At 48.0% G+C, this 20545-nt stretch overlaps 1 protein-coding gene across 3 annotated transcripts in view; it reads left to right on the top strand.

The window, feature by feature from the left end:
* Positions 1-20545, top strand: part of LOC126535560 (isoaspartyl peptidase/L-asparaginase) — a 263028-nt gene that overhangs the window by 204227 nt on the left and 38256 nt on the right. The gene's annotated exons all lie outside the window — the stretch shown is intronic.

The raw sequence follows: 20545 nt of genomic DNA, 5'->3' as shown, positions 1-20545 counted from the left end.
CTGAGAAGACTTCAGGGCCCGCGTCGCGGCGTCATTTAGTCATGGTGTTGTTCTGCTGGTGACTAAATGAAGTTGTTTCTCTCTCTCTGTCTGACAATGAATGTATTAACGTATTTTCATGTGATTAGGATAACAGAAACTCGGCACGTTTCTGATATGGATGTACTGCACTTACCTCGTTTTAACACGTTCTTTTTAAAACAGAAAGCGCTGTCGAGGTGGAGGCTTAGCGCAACTTGTATCCACTAAACTCTCATGTGCAGTTATTAGTGACTTTTCGAGTATTACTAATGATTATGAAGCCCTAGCCCTGCAATGCGGGAAAAATAATTTTGCAGTCGTCTGCCGTGTTCCAGATGGAAATATTGAGAGGTTTCTGGGTTTCATAGAAAACCCGTTCGACTATTCCTCCTGCAATAAGCTGGACATGGTAATAGGCGGTAACCGCAATATCAATATTCTACAACCCATATCTCATTCCCGTGATATACAATGATTACTTACCGTGTTTGAACGCACAAATTTAATACAGAACCTACGCGCATTAGTTGGGCTTCTGAAGCGCTCCTTGACTTCTTTATGACCAATGCATAGGTAGCAACATTGCATCAGGCGTTATTGCCGTGGACGTGAGGGATCACTTGGCCATATATATGTTTTGCAAAGAAAAAGAATTATAAAGAAGCTGCAGAGATTACCCCGCTGCATTTATCATTCAAGGTATAATACAAGAACACTGGATACGTTTCGTCATAAAATAGAAAACATAGATTGGACACCAATATATCAGTGCAGAAATGCTGACGAAGCATGTGTAACTTTTATGCGAATATTTCTCAGGCCGACCTCTCTGCCATTCTGTAATTTCTCTCTCTCTCTCTCTTAGAGACGCGTCGTTTGCATGTCATCTATGACAAGGTATGACAAGTCCTTTAGACCTAGAATGATAAGTAAGCCAAAGAAAGTCAGGAAGCCATGGCTTACGCTTGATATGGACTTCATACAAATAGAGAATTCGCTCCACTGAGTTTGCCTCCTTTAAAAAATTTCGAAATTTTGTGACAAGCTTTTTGTGTAGCACGAGAAATACGTATTACCAAAACTTGTTTTCACAATGTCCTGGTCAAACGGATGTTCTATGGCGCGAACTTAACAAGATTTCGAATTGTAGAAATGGGCTAAATGAACTACAGCTTACGATGAATGATAAGGTCAAGGGCCGGGCACTAGCAGTCCGATTTAATATCTACTTTGCTAATTTGATGTCAAACGTCCACAACAATGCAGCTATGAGCTTCTTAAATGAACTGAACATTCACTCAGCATTCTTCTCCGCCTACAGACGAGGATACTTATTTTATATTCTCAAACCCAAAGAACAGTGTAGCTCGAGATATTGTCGGACTTCAAATACGGCCAATAATGCTCGCGCTTTATATTATTGTACATGTGCTTAAGGACATAAATAGCATGTCTCCTCCTGCGGGGATTTTTCCGAAAGAAATGCAACACGCGAAAGTAAAGGTTTTGTTTAAGAGCGGAGACAAAAGTAATTTTTCATACTGTTACGCGGATGTTGGGAGTATAAGACTGTATTTACAACGTATATACAAGCAGAGGCAATGGGGTCAAAATGGCTGACTAGTAACAACACACAGCAGCCAGCGTCTCGCGATCTTCTTCTTCCTCTCTCTCTTCTTTAATCCTTCCGTAACAGAACGCCCGGGTGCTGAAGCGCCGTCTCGGCGCATGGTAGGCGAAGAACAGCGAGCGAAGTATGGCTTCAGCCGCCAAACGCGCACGACGTCAACAGGTTCCACACTTGCGGTTGGACGAAACTGTAACAGCGTGATCTCGTAATTGACATCGTTAACTTGACGTAGGACTTCATAACGCCCTGTGTAGCGAGAGAGAAGCTTCTGGGAGAGGCCAGCCCTACGACATGGTGACCAAAGTAGCACCCAAGCACCTGGGGCGAACTGAGCATCGCGATGGCACCAGTCATAACAATTTTTTGCAGATGCTGCGAGGCGAATAAGCCAGAACTGGTGACTAGACGCGCCTTGTGAGCGTGTTCGATGACTTCACGAGCGTACTCAATGGCAACGCGGGGTACAGAAGGTAGGATGGTGTCAAAGCGAAAGTGGGGTCGCAACCATACAAAAGATAAAAGGGTGAATATCCTGTGGTGTCATGTCGAGATGACTTATACGCGAATATGACGTAGGCCAGTGTGGCGTCCCAGTCGCGGTGATCGTTCGAAAGGTACATCAACGGCATCTCTGTTAGTGTTCGGTTGAGAGGTTCCGTAAGGCCGTTCGTTTGCAGGTGGTAGGCGGTGGAAAACTTGTGCTCAGTGGCACAAGAGCGGAGGAAGTCTTCCACAACTCGAGACAAGAAGGAGCGGCCGCGGTCTGTAACTGTCGAGGTGCACCGTGCTGGAGAATGACGTCGTGAAGGGGAAAATCGGTGACGTCAGTTGCGCAACTAGTCGGCAACGCCTTTGTTATCGCGTAGCGTGTCGCGCAATCAGTCGCGACAGCGATACACTTATTCCCTCTAGTTCTCATCAGAAAAGGGCCAAGCAGGTCAAGGCCTACGCGAAAGAATGGTCCAGAGGGAACTTCAATTGAATGGGGTCGGTCAACGGGTGGCAGGGAAGGTTTCTTCGGGCGCTGACACAATCCGAAAGTTGCGACATAAGGACGCACGGAGGGGTAGAGACCCGGCCAGAAGAACTGGCGTCGTACGTGGTCGTATGTACGTAAAACTCCCAGGTGTCCCGCCGTCGGTGCATCGTGAAGTTGTTCGAGAACGACGGATCGCACAAGACGAAGAAGGACAAGGAGCAACTCAGGGTCGTCAGGGTTGATATTGCGGTGGTAGAGGATGCCGCCATTCAGCACGAACATGCGGCACGTGCCGTCTGTGCTGCCACATTGCACTCCGGCGATTATGGACTGTAAGAATGCGTCGCGTTGTTGTTCAGCGCGCATGTCGGTCATGTCAGTCAAAGCCATCACGCAGGTCACCGGATCATGCGCAACAGGATCGGGAGGATCCACGGGGTGACGCGAGAGGCGGTCACCGTCCTTGTGCAGACATCCAGGCTTATAGTTGACAATAAATGAAAATTATTGGAGCCGCTAAGCCCAGTGACCAAGCCGTCCTGTGGGGTTACGATGGGAAGACAGCCAGCAGAGGGCGTGGTGGTATGTTACGACCGAAAGCGTACGGCCGTGCAAATATGGCTGGAAATTGGCGACAGCCCAAACTAAAGCCAAGCACTCCCGCTCGGGGATGGAGTAATTTCTCTCAGCAGATGACAGCAGGCGGCTGGCGTAAGCTATCACGCACTCGGTACCATTCTGCTGTTGGGCGAGAACAGCGCCGATGCCGTGGCCATTTGCGTCAGTGTGGAGTTCGGTCGGTGCAGATGGATGAAAGTAGGCAAGTATATGGGAGAGGTGGTCAGAAACTCGATGAGAGCGGCGAACGCGTGACCTTGTTCAGGGTCCCAGGAGAACGGCGTATTCTTCTGTAGAAGATCTGTTAAAGGCCGAGCAACGTCGGTGAAGTTCTTGACGAAACGGCGAAAATAAGAATACAGGCCGACGAAGCAGCGCACGTCAGAAGCAGAACGTGGCACAGGGAAACTGCGTACGCCGCGAATTTTTTCCGGACATGGTTGGACGCCTGATGCGTCAACGAGCTGTCCCAACACGGTAATCTAACGGCGCCCGAATTGACACTTCGAGGAGGTTGGAGGCCGGCTTTTCGGAAGACCGCAAGAATGGCAGCGCGTCGGGTAAGGTGGCAGCCGAATATGGGGAAAAAAACAATAACGTCGTCAAGGTAACAGAGACAGCTGGTCCATTTGTAGCCTCGCAGAAGAGGGTCCATCATACGTTCAAGTGCCGCAGGAGCATTGCATAGGTCAAAGGGCATGACTTTGAACTGGTATAAGCCATCGGGCGTGATGAAGGCCGTCTTCTCGGGGTCCATTTCATCAACTGAACTATGCCGGTAGCCGGATCCAAGATCGATGGACGAGAAGTATTTAGCCCGGTGCAAGCAGTCCAAGGCGTCATCGATGCGTGGTAGTGGGTAGACGTCTTTTCGGGTGATTTTGTTTAAATGGCAATAATCGACGCAAAGACGCCAGGTACCATATTTTTTTTTCTTCACATGGATGACAGGCGAAGCCCAAGGGCTGGCTGATGGCTAGATGACTCCTTTGCAGAGCATTTTGTCCACTTATGATTGGATGACTTGACGTGCAGAATGCGATATACGATAGCGGCGCCGACGAATAGAATTCGTGTCTCCAGTTTTGATACGGTTGTGAACAACAAATGTTTGTCCTAAAGGCTTCTCACCGAAATCAAAGATGTCAAGGTACGATTCAAGGAGGAGGCGTATATCCGTGGCCTGTGCAGAGGTGAGGTCAGGTGCAATCTTGTTCGCAAAGTCATCCGTTAGGGAACCAGAGCTGTGAGCTGCAATTGGTGGTAAGAAACCACTCTCTGCATTCAGACTTTCAAAGACAAATTCGGAAGTATTAGAAACGCTGGCCGGCTGGAAGCACTTGAGGGCACAGGCTGAAATTCAGAAGTGGAAGAACGACGTTATTATTAGTAATCGTCACCAGCGTATGCGAAAGCGCAACGTTCCCGTTCAAAAACACGTCGATGATGGGGCGAAGGATATATTAACCGTCGGGAATTTGTGGCTGTGCGGTCAAAGCGACGTGACTGCCTCAGGTGACAGACGCACATCTTGAAGCGAACACAAGTGCGGTGGAGCGGCGCTCGGAGCATCGACGACTTGAGGCAGTACCAACCGAAGAACGCCGGTTGGCAGTGGATGAGAGCGGAATGATGGGACAAAATGTCCAATCCAAGGATAATGTCATGAGGGCAGTTGTCGATCACAGGAAAGAGAACAGATGTAGGGCGGCCGCCTATACTTATGCTCGCAGTAGACATTCCAAGTACAATCAGCACGCCGCCGTCGGCCACACGAAGCACTCTAGCAGCTGCTGGGGTGAGGACCTTCTTTAAACGTCTATGTAGGCTAGCACTCATCGCAGAGACGCGGGCTCCAGTGTCGACGACTGGTTGGAGCGGTTACGGCTTCTATTTTAACGTCAATTACACTTATCTTTGTGGGCGCAGACAGAGGATTTCCTGCAGTAGTAGGCAATGCAGAATCATCTCCGAGGGCTGCATTTGTTAGTTTTCCGAAAGGGTGCGTCCAAAAGCCACAGGGGACGAAAGGCGACGTGGCTGCGGCAAACGGGAAAATGGGCGACGTGTTTGCGGCGAGCGAGACTGGTGTCCACGCGGTGATGGTGAGCGACTGTACCACGTGTTTCCAGAAGACTTGTCGGCGCTGTTAGATCCGGCGGCGGGTGAAACATTGCGGGCATTTCCATCAAAACATCTCCGCTTGGTCGGCGTGCGAGGTGTTGAGGGCCACGACTTGCGACAGTATCTGGCGACATGACGAATGCGGCGACAGGTGAAACATATCGACTGGTCGTCCGCGCTTCTCCACTCAGTCGGATAGCGATAACGCGGTGAGAAGCGTCGGGGTGGAACGAAAATGGTAGAAGGGCGTTCGTCGACTCTGAAGTTGATGACAGCACAGACAGAATGTAGGCCAAAGTTTTCAAGTTCCTGTCGAACGATGGCTTGCACGAGGGTACCTGAAAAAGGGGTAGCATCAGGGCTACGCGAACAGAAAGCTGCGGGCGCCATCGCGTCCAGTTCACGTCGAACGATTCGCACCGCGTCCTTTGATAGCGGCGCATGCTGCTCTGCGGGCTAATCTTCACAGGTCAACGTTGCGGCAGTATTGGGAAGTCTGGTGAATGGGTGGAGGACGCGTCGGCTTTTGGCCTGCTCGAATTGTCGGCACTCTTTGATAATAGCATCAACTGTACAGCAGCTTTACACATGAGCAGATTAAAGGCGTCGTCAGCAATTCCCTTGAGCGCATGCCCTACCTTCTCAGCTTCTGTCATGTCGTGATTGGCTTTACGACAAAGCGCCAGCACGTCCTGGATATACGCGCCGTGCACGCCGACGGACGCGCCACTGGTGGCGGCCTTGCGCAGAACACGCGGGAGAGGAGCCTGGCGCGTGCCGTAGTTTGTTGTGTCGTTGACCGTGCTTCTCTGTCTTATTCACGCTTTCAGAGCAAGATAGGCGACACCATTCGGACGTGTGGGGTGGTAAAAGCTTCAAGGAATGTCGAAGAATTGTTGCAGGGGGGGGGGGGGGGGGGCTCAAATACCGCTGAGAACGTGCCGGCGATACGGTTCTAATCATTCCCGGCAAAGCCTCATCAGCGGGAGCAACGGTAGCAAAAATGGATCGTCGCTTCGAAGGGAAATTTCTTGTTCTCATCCTCTCCTTTGTCTCGTCGTTGTGTTTTTCCGCTCAATCATAGTTAGACGCGTGAGCAACGAAGTTCGTCTGCAGTGCAGCATGAGGTTTAAAGGCATTCCGCTAAAGTTCAGAATGCTGTTTGCCGCTTATATTGTTTTCCGCTTCTTTACCGCGTTGCGCCAGCTAGGCAGCACGACTGCACGAGCGCATTGCGTTTTATGTTAAAGCTACTGAAGTTTGCAAAAAATGAAATGGTTGGTTTCATGTGGCGCGGTAAATCCTCGCCCCAGCTGTTGCGCACTTCATGTTTTTACATCTATTTTATGCGTGGCTTCGCACATGTTTAACTATTGCTAGTTTCTCCATGCATTACACTCGTCGATTCTTTTGAGCTGAGAAGTTTTCACCCTGCCTTGTTTGTAAAGGGTATAAATCACGCTGTGTCTTATCGGAATGATACCAAGGAAGTGCTTCTTTAACAGCTTTATTCTTTTCGCCTGAGGGCATCTTAGATATTGTTTGCGTTTTTGGAAATGTGTTTAGAAAATAGGTAGTTCAGGGCGAGAATTGCTAATAGCTGCTGCATATGGTATTGTTGTTCCATTTCTCGCAGAAAAGTTAGCGTCCCGTTTTGGAAGTCATCGCACCTCGATGCTGCCTGAGGAAATTTAACACGCCGAGTGATTTGTTTGTTTCACAACGTAGTCCCTTCTTGCATGTGAGTTCTGTACTCAACTGAATTCTTTCTTATACTTACGTTGCAGACGACTAAACCGGGCCTTGCCGCCAGCTCTCATCTACTTTGACTGGAGCTGCTCTGCCTTTAAATATATCATGTGGCACCTCTCTCTAGTAATATAAAAAAGTACTGAAAAGTTAGTCAGTCTTTAGCTTCGTACGTTTCCAAGCAGCGTCTTTGGGGAATTTAAAATTGCACAAACTGCAGCGGGAACGGTAGTTCATCGGCGTATGCAGCAGAATTGCATCGGCGGTACAGCACTAACAGGCGCTTTTATTATCCCGTGTGTTTAGTGACTTCGTTGGCTAGTGTACGCGTTTACATCAATAAATTGGCAAATACTCTTCTTGAGGCGACTTCGATTTCACTTATTCGGCGATGTCACATGTATTCATCGGCAGAAAAATCACAACGGCATATGCAGAGATTGCACCGTGCGGATTTGTTTGATATGAGTCTGCACTAACGACGGGTGCTTATTATTCAGGTACAGAAGCAGCATTGCGGCAAGGGTAGAATTAAAAAAAACCATCGATAGATCGTATCACTCAACAAAATTTATCGGTTAGTGAACATGAGCTCCACGTCATGTAAATGGGGTTCATGGCGTTTGTCTGTGGGACACACCTTGCACGTATGTGGACCATGTTGTCCCAAACACCGGTATTATCATGTTCATACCCGCTCGCACAGAGGTCAGCATCTTCCCTATAGCTGTCACCGCAGAAGAAGCAGCCTGGCACCCGGACAAAGGAGAAATCGCAGCCGCGAAGTTCAGCCATCCTTGCTGCAAAGGGTTGTCGTCTGCTACTGCTCCCGCGTGTACTGTTGGAAGCGTCCGCTAGGTGGCTTTCAGTGGCGCCTCTATAGGCGGTGCACGAGGAATATACGAAAGAGAGGACTCTGTGGGGAATTGGGCACGAGAGGCCAGTTCCTGCTTTGCGGCAATTCTACGGCCGGCTTGTTTGCCAAAAAACTCTGTTAACTTCTCTTCGGATTTGTTCTAGCTGGTCTGCTCCGCTTCATGGTTTTCGAACCACACCTTTGCTGTGCCTCTTAGGGTCTCCTCTGTTGATTCCACTCACACGTTCGTACATAGGCACCCACTCCTCAACGTCGGCGCCATCGGTTCCGCAGAAAGTTCCGGGATCCTTGGGTTGCACAACCACAACCGAAGGGTACAGCGACGTAGCGGGCGATGGTGACGTTGAAGGCGGAAACGAAGTTGAATCCGAGTGCTCACCGTCATTCATGGTGAGGACGGTGATGCGACGTCCACTGCGGAGCTCCGTTTCCAGCTGTGGTACCCCGCATCTCCTACCAATATGTTACGGGGATGTTGGGAGTATAAGACTGTATTTACAATGTATGTACAAGCAGAGTAATTGGGTTTAAAATGGCTGACTAGTAACAACACGCAGCAGCCAGCGTCTAGCGATCTTCTTCTTCCTCTCTGTCTTTTATCCTTCCGTAACAATATTATCGACCTGTTTTTGTCCTCGCAGTTTTTTCTAAGGATGGGGAAAAATAATTGGCAATAGATTGACCTCGTTATTGCGAAAAACACTGTTGTATACGACCGCATCAGTTCGGCGTCCGCCAGCGCATGTCCACAGAACTGGCTTTGCTGACGCAGGAAGGAATAATATTACGACGTGGTTTTGAAGAAAAAAAATCACTTCTAGGCGTCTTTGTAAACTTCTTCAAGGCTCCCCATAAAATAAGTCGTCGAACCTTGCTTGCTCAAATAATCATTGTGGTTTCGTGGTCTACCTCTTTCTCTTCTACAATAATATTTAAAGCATAGAAAAGAGGAAGTAGCAATCAGAAATTAGCTTTCTCTCTTAGAACGAAGATATTGCGGCAGGGGTCCTTTGAGGAAGCACATTAGTACTAATATTCTTTAACGTATATATAAATGACGCCGTAAAATTTAGTAACAATGCACAGTTCATTATTTTTTGCCGATGACTCAAAAATATTCGTCCAAGCATAAGGTCGTCATGAGTTCTCTCGCTTGGCCAACAAAACGCTTCAAAAATGTCACACATGAAAATTGAATTGAAATTAATATCACCAAAACAAAATCAGTTTGATTCACAACTTTCCAAAGACTGTTAACCATTCACTTGATTTGTATCTAGGGGTTGAAAAGAATGGCTCTTGCGGGTGAGGTTAAAACACTACGAGTAATCTTGACCGAACATTTAAGCTGGGATGCTCATGTACATTGGGTGTGTGCCAGTCTATCACGAGCGTGTGGTGTGCTTTCTAGACTTCGACATGTTCTGACAGACAAGATTAAATTAATGCTTTATAACGATCTCTTTGTACCTCAGATTAATGACTGTTCTGTGATATGGGGAACTACTTCATTTAGGAATATTCAGAAGATGTGTACTTCACAGTAAAGGGCTACGCATCATATAGCGAACGCATTACACGATGCGGAGACAAAGGAATTATTTTTAAAATACGGCATCCTTACTTCACGACTAGTGTATGACTTTATTCTGGTAATAACATCCCAGGAGAGTCTAAAGCAAAAGCAAACAGTCTTTCTTGCATTGTCTGCCTTAACACAACAATTTAACATACTTTTCAGTCAGAAGTAGGAGCACTTGGCTGACTCCTTCTTCAAGGACGTGTCATGGAAGTAAGGTTAAAATCGTGTGTAGCTACTCTTTTAGGTGACCTGGAAAATGACAATATAGACATAAATAACTTATCCCGAGAGAAATGGAAAGCTTACTAAACCGGTGGTACTCTTAGACACATGTAGACTGTTGAATTCTATGAATTGATTATTACATCAAATTGAGATATTTTTGTTGTGCTTTATTTAGGTTTCCTTGTAGATACTCACTGTTATTACTTCTGTAGTGAGGTTTCGAAGTATTTTATGCGATCTGCCTTGCGTTTTCTGTAAGCTACTATTCTGTGGGCTACTGTTCATGGTATATTTACGAGGGCATACTAAAACCGCGAAATGTTCTACATATGTTTGAATATTTTATATGATGTGCTTTGCGTTTTTTCTGCTTTCTTTTTACGTGACATTTCAAATGTATAGTTATTTTTCTTTGTTAGCCACTCAAATATATTTTTCTGTCTCATGTTTCTGCCGTGGGGTGCATGCACCCAGTCAATTTGCAGGTTAGCAGCTTTTTGTGCTCATCATAGCATTCTTCTCTTTTTTACAGATGAAATGCTGAAGTAAATCACCTTGAGCTACTGCTCATCACATTATTGCGTAGAGTTTGTATACACATATATATGAGACAAATTATAACAGTTAATTAGAGCAGACTTCCTTTAAGACGAACTCGAAAGAATCATTAAAATTTGTTCGTCTTATCAGAAGAATAATTGGCAACATAAGTAGGTGCATACAAACATCTTACTCCAAAATGGCTAATGAATTGGACCTAACACGAGAGAAGAATGACGTAAAAAGCATTTATTTAGCTGAACTTAATAGAAAACTGTTTTCAAGTTACACTCTTGCTTGGTTTTATTCAGGCCGTGATGAATGTTTGGCGCTTCTGTGCAAATCGGCGAGCAGGCACAAACGATGTCCTCTCACTTAACGACCTTAAAAATCTTTCTGCGTCTTCGTGTTGCTGGGAAAAGCTCACCAGGGAGTTAAAGCAGGTATCTGCCACCTCACAAGTCATTAGTGCAGGATCTGGGCTGACGAAAGTACGAAAGAGCGCACTGAACGCGCGGGATAGCAACGCAACCTAGAGAAAAGTCTACGTGAAGTTTAGAGAAGTGGGGAAGGAGACAAGAGGTAAAGCGCTGCCAGGAGGAAGGTAGGCGGAGGCGCGCTGGGCTCACCACCTATGAGAGTTGCTAAACGTTTTGTTTGTGATACGGACGTACCGGGTTCGTCTCGGGATAACGTCGACCTCACACACCGTACGCTGTGTGTCCGTGTGAAAGTGTGCGACGGTGATGACGATGGCGGCCCAATCTCGCTTGCACAAAGGATGAAGAGGTGGGGAGGAGCGCGCCGTCTTCCGTCGCGCGTATGTCACGGGGGAGGGAGGGGGGTGTTGTCCTTCGGCCGCGCCTGGTCGAGCGGGCTTCATCTTGAGCGCGATCTGCTTTGGGGAAACAGTCTAGGTGGGATCGTAGTTTGGCGTGCGCTGTGTTCTCGCCGCTCAGTTTACGATGAAGCGATAGAGAGCGCACGGGTCACTTTGCTCGCAGTTGCTGCCGCGATTCCTCACGCTAGCGTTCTGACAGCGAGCGTCCGCGGTAATCGAGTGTGATGTGTCCATGCTTGTCTGTGCGCGCTGACACTACGCTGGTTAGTTTAGATACAAGAGGGCGTTCTACTCGAGTGGCTGCTGCGTACGGCGCGGCCGCACAAGCCCTGTCTTGAACACGATCTGCAATGCGGACCGTCCAGGCGCACCGAGGACCGATAGCGAATTTGTATGCGCTATAGCACTCATATGCTTGCACGTCACCAGCGTTCACGAAGTGAAACGTCAGTCTCTTTTTATGTCCTCTTGTTTTCACCTCTGCCCAAGGGCGATGTGCGCCGCAGGCCTCCAGTAGGGTGCCTTAATGTGCGCGCCGCCAGGCACGTCGCATCAAGACACCTTAGCCTCCAGGATCGGTAGCTGTGGCGATCACTCCGAATTTGCGTGTTAGCTGAGGCGCTTCGTCTTAAGCGGATTTATTGGCATTGAATCTATGGAAAACCAAACAAATGCTCCCATGTTGTTTTTATGTGCGAGAATTTGGCTTAACCCAATTCGACTTAACGAGAGTTCGCTGTATATATACACAAACAGGCAGGGTTACGAGGCATTGTCTTAGATATTAAAGAACAAAACACATGTTTACCCTTCTTGTTCTTCCCGCGAAAGACAAATGAGTGGTGTTGACAAAAGTAGCAGGTAATGGATCGATCCCCATAACCAAGCGCTGGAAGCGGAAAATAGGCGCTTAGATGAGAGCTCGCAGAGATTAAGGAAACCTTTAAGAGCATAAAACGAAAATTTATAAACCGCCAGGAGGTTAGCATCACTGACCCCGGACCAATAGCCGGGCAGCCGAAACGCAAGGTGCTCAACCCGGAACCTTTTAGAGACACGGAGGAGGAAGAAGAGGGCGACATAACAGAGGTCAGCGAGACCTCGTCCGCAGCCTCGGCTTCCCTTGTAAAAAAACGAGGGTGAATGTTGTTAAGAACGGCCCAGCTGAAGTGCAAGTGTTGCCAGTCAGTTGCGACAACGGGCGTCAACGTTTCTAGAGTGCCGCCGCAAACCTCTAGCCACGGCGTCACTAAATCGCCAGTATGACTGAATGAGTTCGGCGGGCCAACTATTGTTACCGAACCCACCAACGCGAACCTGATCTGCTGTGAGTGGGGGAGTTGCCGCGGGAACGTCGTCGGAGGCCCCTTCCCACGCGCCGACCAAGACGCAAGACAATAACTACCCGGGCGCACTGCGAGGGTCCGCTCCGAGTTCTACGAAGTCCGTGTGATGTCGGTTTCGGAGCGTGAACCGGTGTGCGTGTGTGTGTGTAAACTGTCCCGTGGAGAGGCGGCGTGTTTACGATGACTGGACGAACGTTTCCGCCACCTTGGAATCGGGGGAGGACCGAGTGTTTATAAACGGCTGTTGTGCGGATGCTCGATACACTTTCTTAAGCAGTCATGTTAGACTGAGACACTCTCTCAAGCAGTCGAGCTATACTGACGTACTTTCTCTCGCAGTCATGCTAGACTGATGAACTGCATGTAAATACTGTAAATAAACGAATATTCCTCGTTCTCGATGAGAAGCAGTACTTCCCTTCATCAATGTCCTCAGCGTGGATAAGTTGGACGACGGCATGGGCCAGCTACCATCGAATTTATGCCGGACTCCAATCTTGACAACGGGTTTCGAGCGATGGGATTGAGCCCCAATCCTGACAACTGGCTGACAGCGGTGGGATGGACTTTGCGACGTGGTGCTGTGTCTGCGGTGAGTGCTTGGTTCTTGCTTTGACTTCTAGGCTTCATTTTGTGGTTGTTCTGTTTAGAACAGTAGGGAAGCTAGATTGTTGAGTGTTAGCTAGTTGTGTTTTCCTAGCTAGATTTAGCGAGCAGGACCAAGGCAGTAAAGCAGCAATCATGGAGTTAAAGAAACTGCTGAGAGACGAGTTGTTGATTGTTGGTGAGGAACTGGGCCTAGATGTACGCAAGGAAATGATAAAATCGGAACTATTGGAGCTAATTTCCGACCAGGCCAGTGAGGAAGAAATTGAAATGGGGTTTGAACTTCTGAAAAAAAGAGAGAAACGGGACAGAGAAAGAGAAGAACGGGACAGAGAAGAACGGGAAAGAGAGAGAGAGGAACGTGATAAAGATCGCGAGTTAAGAAAAATGCAACTTGAACTTGAAAGCAAACGTTTGGAGTTGTCTCAAGGAAGTCAAGGGGCTCTGGGACAATCAAGTGAGGCAGAATCATACCGCATGGACAGGCTGTTCAAGCCATTTGAGGTCGCGACCTACATAGGCTTGTTCCTAAGCAATTTTGAAAGGACTTGCGAGAATATGAACTTTGGTCCGAGCACATAATTTTGAAAGGACTTGCGAGAATATGAACTTTGGTCCGAGCACATGGCCACGGCGGTTGCTATCTATGTTGCTGCGTGAGGCTGCAGAGGTAATCGCCTGACTCAGTGCGGAAGATGCATATGATTGTGCGAAGGTCAAGGTCAGTCTTCTAAAGAAATACCGCCTTTCAACCGAAGCTTTTCGGCAAAGGTTTAGAAGCACAGGCAAGAAAGATAGCGAGGGGTATCCGGAGTTTGCATACGGCTTAAAGGCCAACCTAGTCGAGTGGCTGAAAAGCGCGGAAGCGTACAACAGCAGAGACATGATCATTGAATACATGGGTCTAGAGCAGTTTTACAAAAGCATCCCCCAAGCTGTGAAACTGTGGGTGCAAGACAGAGGGAATGTAAACACTGTGGAAAGGGCGGCTGAATTAGCCGAAGAGTACGCAACGCGTAGAAAGTTGAACGCCGAGGACGGAAACTGGGACGGTCGAAATGGACCGCGGAAACCATTTCCGTTCAAAAGGGTTCGCAGACTAGACGATCGGAGCCTGTAGACGTGGAGGAAAAGCCCGCAGAAAACAGCTAGGAGAAAACTAACGGGGAAAGCGTACAAAAAGAGCAGAAAAGAAAATTCGAATCTTTTAGACCAATCCGCTGTTACAAAGGCCACAAACTGGGACATATAGCTGTAAACTGCGGGAAGCCCAGTGTGGTTTTTTCCTACGTGGAAGAAAAAGACGAGAATATGGAACTTTTAAGCCCATATCTTGACTACCTGCAAGTTAATGGCAAACCATGCCGAGTGCTAAGAGACAGTGCCGCCACGATAGACATTGTCCATCCGTCTTACGTGACGGTAGATGACTTCACCGGAGAAGTAGCATGGATCAAAAGGGTTGTAGAAGAACACAGCGTGTGTCTGTCCATGGCCAAAGTCAGAATCAGTGGACCATTCAGGGAGCTAGAGATTGAGGCTGCAGTTTCCAAATTTTTGTCGCTGCATTACCCTTACATCTTTTCGAATCGTTCGAATCAGTTACTGCGTGACAAAGGGCTTAAACTGGGAGAGGGCATATTACAGGCATTGACCCGAGGCCAAGCTCGTCAAATCGCGTCGCTTTCGGCTGAAAATGCACAAGCTGCTCCAGCGGAAGCAGAAAAGCGGATAACTTCAATACCCAAATCTGAGCTAGGCCCGAGGGACAAAAGAACAGTTGAGGAGAGCCTGCCAGCTGACCAGCTAAATGAGAGCGTAGCACTAGAGTGTCAATGTTCAAGCCTGCAGGAAGAGCAAGCTGACGCAATCGCAAGCGTGACAGGGCCGTTATTATCACCGGCCTCTTTCATCTTCGAGACCGACCACTGTCCCGTGACGTGGCTCAATCAAGTTTCACACAAAAATGGCCGCTTGCTCCGATGGAGCCTCACTCTCCAAGAGTACAACTTCTCCGTTAGATATAAGAAGGGAAAGTTGGATAGCAATGCGGATGGTTTGAGCAGGCTAATTTGCATTCTGCGTTTGAGGGTCCCGCCTAAATTTTAGAGTTATTATTGTTAATTTTGTTAAGCCAGTAAGATCCCCTCTCATTTAGCAGGATTCCCTCCATGATTGCTGAATTCGTCCGCACGAAATTGCTTCAAAAATTGGCACAGCGAAATGCAGCATTTCTTCTTTCTGCACTTATGCACTTTTTGAAGCCTAGCGGTTCTAAAGTGAGAGCCAAGGTACGTCATTTCGGCGCAGAGCCGCGTTGTGGCGTTCATTTTGCAGTCGCCTGTCCTTGGACGTTTTGGGGCGGTGACATCATTACACAAGTGGTTACTGGCCACCAGCCGTTCTCTTGCTGCCCAGCGGTTATCAGCGCTGGACAGTCGAGACTTTCCGGGCCATGGAGGTGCTGCTAAGAACGGCCCAGCTGAAGTGCAAGTGTTGCGAGCCAGTTGCGACAACGGCTGTCAACGTTTCCTAGAGTGCGGCCGCAAACCTCTAACCACGGCGTCACTAAATCGCCATTGTGGCTGAATGAGTTCGGCGGGCCAGCTATTGTTACCGAACCCACAAACGCCCCAATTCTTCCCAATCCAGGTCTCTGAATACCTCCTGTAAACACGCTGTGAATAGCATCGGAGAGATTGTATCTCCCTGCCTGACGCCTTTCTTTATTGGGATTTTGTTGCTTTCTTTATGGAGGACTATGGTGGCTGTGGAGTCGCTATAGATATCTTTCAGTATTTTTACATACGGCTCGTCTACACCCTGATTACGCAATGCCTCCATGACTGCTGAGGTTTCGACTGAGTGAAACGCTTTCTCGTAATCAATGAAAGCTATATATAAAGGTTGATTATATTCCGCATATTTTTCTATCGCCTGATTGATAGTGTGAATATGGTCTATTGTTGAGTAGCCTTTACGGAATCCTGCCTGGTCCTTTGGTTGACAGAAGTCTAAGGCGTTCCTGATTCTATTTGCGAACCCTTTGTAAATACTTTGTAGGCAACGGAGAGTAAGCTGATCGGTCTATAATTTTTCAAGTCTTTGGCGTCCCCTTTCTTATGGATTAGGATTATGTTAGCGTTTTTTCAAGAATCTGGTACGCTCGAAGTCATGAGGCATTGCGTATACAAGGTGGCCAGTTTCTCTAGAGCAATCTGCCCACCATCCTTCAACAAATCTGCTGTTACCTGATCCTCCCCAGCTGCCTTCCCCCTTTGCATAACTCCCAAGGCTTTCTTTACTTCATCCAGCTGGCGCGCGTGGTCGGCGTGTGCGATCGCGTCGCGGGCGTATTCAGTGGCGGAACGTGTGGCCGAGGGCAGCAAAGTGTCCAAGGGCAACACGGGTTCTCGGTCATATAGGAGATAGAACGGTGAATAACCGGCGGTGTCATGACGCGATGAATTATACGCGAACGTCACATATGGTAAGTGAAGATCCCAGTCATGGTGGTCGGTCGCAACGTACTTGGAATGCATGTCGGTGATGGTTCGATTGAGGCGCTCCGTGAGGCCGTTGGTCTGGGGGTGGTAGGACGTGCTGAACTTGTGCTTTGTCGAGCAGGAGCGGAGTATGTCCTCGACGACTGCCGACAGAAAGCTGCGGCCACGGTCAGTGAGTGCACCGTGCACTAAAATGATGTCATAGAGCAGCAAGTCAGCAACGTCAGTAACGCAACTTGTCGGGAGGGCTCTGGTGATTGCGTACCGCGTAGCATAATCGTTAGCGACGGCGACCCATTTATTTCCGGAGCCCGAGAGAGGAAACGGTTCAAGCAGGTCTAGACCAACACGGAAAAGGGGTTCCGGTGGGATGTCGATCGGCTGGAGATATCCAGCTGGAGGTGTGGAGGGCTTCTTCCGGCGCTGACAGGGCTCACAAGCGGCAACGTAGCGCCGCACGGAGCGGGCGAGACCCGGCCAAAAGAATCGACGGCGTACACGGTCTGTTCCGTAGCAATATCACCATCTATGCGTTCGTGCTTAAAGGGTCCCGGAAATGGTTCGGATAAATTTTATGGACGTGTAGGTTACAGGTACAGTTAATCATTCGCACCAGAATTTGTGTGAAGCGCCTGATATTGGGAGAGTTGCAGACAATTACAAGTTATCCTCCTCCATAGCCTTGTATTTCCTCCTCAACTCGTTCGCCGAGCGATCGGGGCTGAGCGCTGCCTTCACTGGCTCTGCGTCATGATGGCCTGTGGTGTCGTCTATTTCCGGTTCTGTAGGAGTGAGCGCGCGAAGCCTCTCCAACCTCTCCGGCAGCTGGGCAGTCAGCCCCAAGCGAGAGCTATCGAAGCAGCGTGCGTTGCGAGCATTCTGTCGCTGAGCCGAATGTGTCTGGTATTCCGGTAACCACAGGCGAGCTGGGCGTTTAGGCGGATGGGTGGAGGAATAAACTCAAGTTGATGAAGCAACTTTAACGTAGACGTACGTGAGTGGCCTGATCGGTCTATACAGCCCAGCCACCTGTTGGCGCAGAGCTTGACAGAGACCTGAATTCCTCTAACCTAATGTAAATCATTTTAAACACTTCCAAAAGGGCATGCTAACGATTACACTCCTACGAAAAATTTACACCAGCAGCAAAGAAAAATACACTTCGTTACTGCTACTGTGTTTGGTTGAGCTCTGTGCCACCAGGTGGCTGCACCGAGCAGATCATTCTAAAGCCTCTCAATCATTTAAAACTACCGACAGGCTTTGATCCAGCCGACAATGCCTGCGATAGGCTGATCGGTCACATGTGACCTTGCTCCGGCCCTTTGCCGCCATGAACGTTCCTGCTCGCCGGGCGAAGTGCGCGCGTTTCGCCTGTTGTGCTATGCACATCGCTGCTATAATTTCGTTCCGGGAGGGCCGAAATGCCTTGTTGCTGTGCGGTTGGGTGCCGAAGCCTGTACAACCTTCATTTTGTACCTCTTATTAAGTTTCACAACAAGGCCTGCCACTCTCTCGTTAATGCTATAGAATTCCTGTATGTTACCAGCTATGTTCTTATTAATCAGGAATCCGACTCCTACTTCTCGTCTCTCCGCTAAGCCCCGGTAGCACAGGACGTGCCCGCTTTTTAGCACGGTATATGCTTCTTTTGGCCTCCTAACTTCACTGAGCCCTATTATATCCCATTTACTGCCCTCTAATTCCTCCAATAAGACTGCTAGACTCGCCTCACTAGATAACGTTCTAGCGTTAAACGTTGCCAGGTTCATATTCCAATGGCGGCCTTTCCGGAGCCAGGGATTCTTAGCACCCTCTGCAGCGTCGCAGGTCTGACCGCCGCCGTGGTCAGTTGCTTCGCAGTTGCTGGGGACTGAGGGCCGGGGTTTGATTGTTGTGTTCATATAGGAGGTTGTGGCCAAGTACTGCACCAGGGTGACCAATCCTGCTCTGGTGAGGGAGTGCGTTACTGGTTCTGGTCACCGGGATCAGGCCACACTCCAGGTCTGTTTATGCAATTTTATCAACACGCGGATTTTTTTTAATCCGGTGTAAAATTGCGCGGCACCGGGATTCGAACCACGGACGTCTTGCACGCGAGGCGGGTGTTCTACCTCTACGCCACCGCTGCCTATGACGCTATTCGATATAAACCACTGCCTATGACGCAATGACGATATAAATCAGTTTGGAGAAGGTGCCGATATTTGTCTGCTGGGTGACATGAACGGCCACATTGAGGATCTGGATGGATACACAGATTGTAACGGGAAGTTGATGCTAGACTTCTGTGAGCAACACAACCTAGTTATAGTAAAAAGAGAAACTAAGTGTGAGGGACAAATCACGTGGGAATCCCGTAACAGGCAAACGACCATTGACTACTGCTTAATGTGGCAGGGGTTGTATAGCAAGCTCGCAATAATGGAAATAGACGAAGAGGGGAAGTACAGCCTCGGAAGTGGTCATAAGCGTATTAGTCTACAGCTGGGAGCCATGCTCAAAAGAGAAATGTTGGGAAGTCAAAAAGAGTACGAAAAACTTAATGAAGAACAAATAGCGCCAGTAGCAGCCGGCATGGAGGAAGCAATAGAGAAAGATCCCATGGAAAAGTGGAATTATAATCATTTAGAACAACTCGTTGGTAGAGAAATAAAAGAAGTAAAAGGAGTAAACTGCTGGAGAGGAAAGAGGAAGCCAGGAAGTTGGTGGAATAAGGAAATTAGAGAGGCTATCGAACAACGACGGTCGGCACCATGGAAACACAGAAAAGCAAAGAGGGCGCAGTTATCCGAAGAGGAAATAGGCCAAAAGTGTGAAGCTTATCGACAAAAGAAACAAAAACTGCAGGTCCTCGTCCAGGCTAAAATAAAGCGGTCCTCTGATCGCTGGCTGGCTGAAATTCGCGATCAAACTAAAGGGGGGGGGTCAAGAAAATTCTGGAATCATATAAGCTGGCTGGGTGAAGCGAATCACAGAAAGCAGGAACAGATTCACAATGCCGAAGGAAAAGGTTTAGAGGGAGAAGACGCTGTGAGCTACATTGGTTCAGTTATAGCTGAGTAATTAGGAAAGACGATAGGGTAATTGCCCCAAATGAGGGAGCAACACAGGATAGCACAACAGAAAACAGCTTAGAACTGACCAATCTTGACTAGAAAAAGGCGGAAGCAAATGTTCCAAAATGCACGTCTGCAGGGATAGACGAAATTCCAATAAAGTTAACTAATGAAGTTGGCCCAAGAAGCAAAGAAACGCTGATAAATGCATTGGAGGCAGTGATAACAAACAGGCAAATTCGGCACAGCTGGAAACAGAGTAAAATTAATTTTATTTATACAGGGAAAGGTGATAATACGAACATAAAATCCTTCCGACCAATTACGATAACATCAGTTATATATGGGCTGGTGATGAAGGCGGTGAAATTAACATTTCAGTCACGGGTAGAAAGTAATAGAATACTCAGAAAATTTCAGAACGGGTTCAGAAGTGGTAGGCGCTTAGATGATAGCCTGTTCGTGCTTACCCAGTGCATAGAAATAGCTAAGGCGAAAAATATACCTCTGTATTTAGCCTTCCTCGACATAAGCGGTGCATACGACAACGTGAACAGGGAACTCCTGTGGAACATATTAACCTATTAGGGACCGGTTTCTTTTTTTTTTCTTGCTATTTGGAAATAAATCTAATAGATTAACTTACCTTTATACTAATAATTCACATGCAAAAATTTTTACTCTTGCCTAATTAGTTTTTGAAATATAACCCGTGACCGTATGGTCACACTGGGCCCTTACGCTATAGCAAAATACGCGAAGTGAAAACCCTTTATTTCATGCCATGAAACTTCACAAAAAACATACATAGCGAATAGTCGAACACTCATTTAGTGTGATAT

The sequence above is a fragment of the Dermacentor andersoni genome, chromosome 7 (genome assembly GCF_023375885.2).
Source record: "Dermacentor andersoni chromosome 7, qqDerAnde1_hic_scaffold, whole genome shotgun sequence".
Classification (NCBI taxonomy): Eukaryota; Metazoa; Arthropoda; class Arachnida; order Ixodida; family Ixodidae; genus Dermacentor; species Dermacentor andersoni.
Note: the sequence above shows the minus strand (reverse complement) of the source record. Positions and strands in the feature narration are given on the sequence as shown.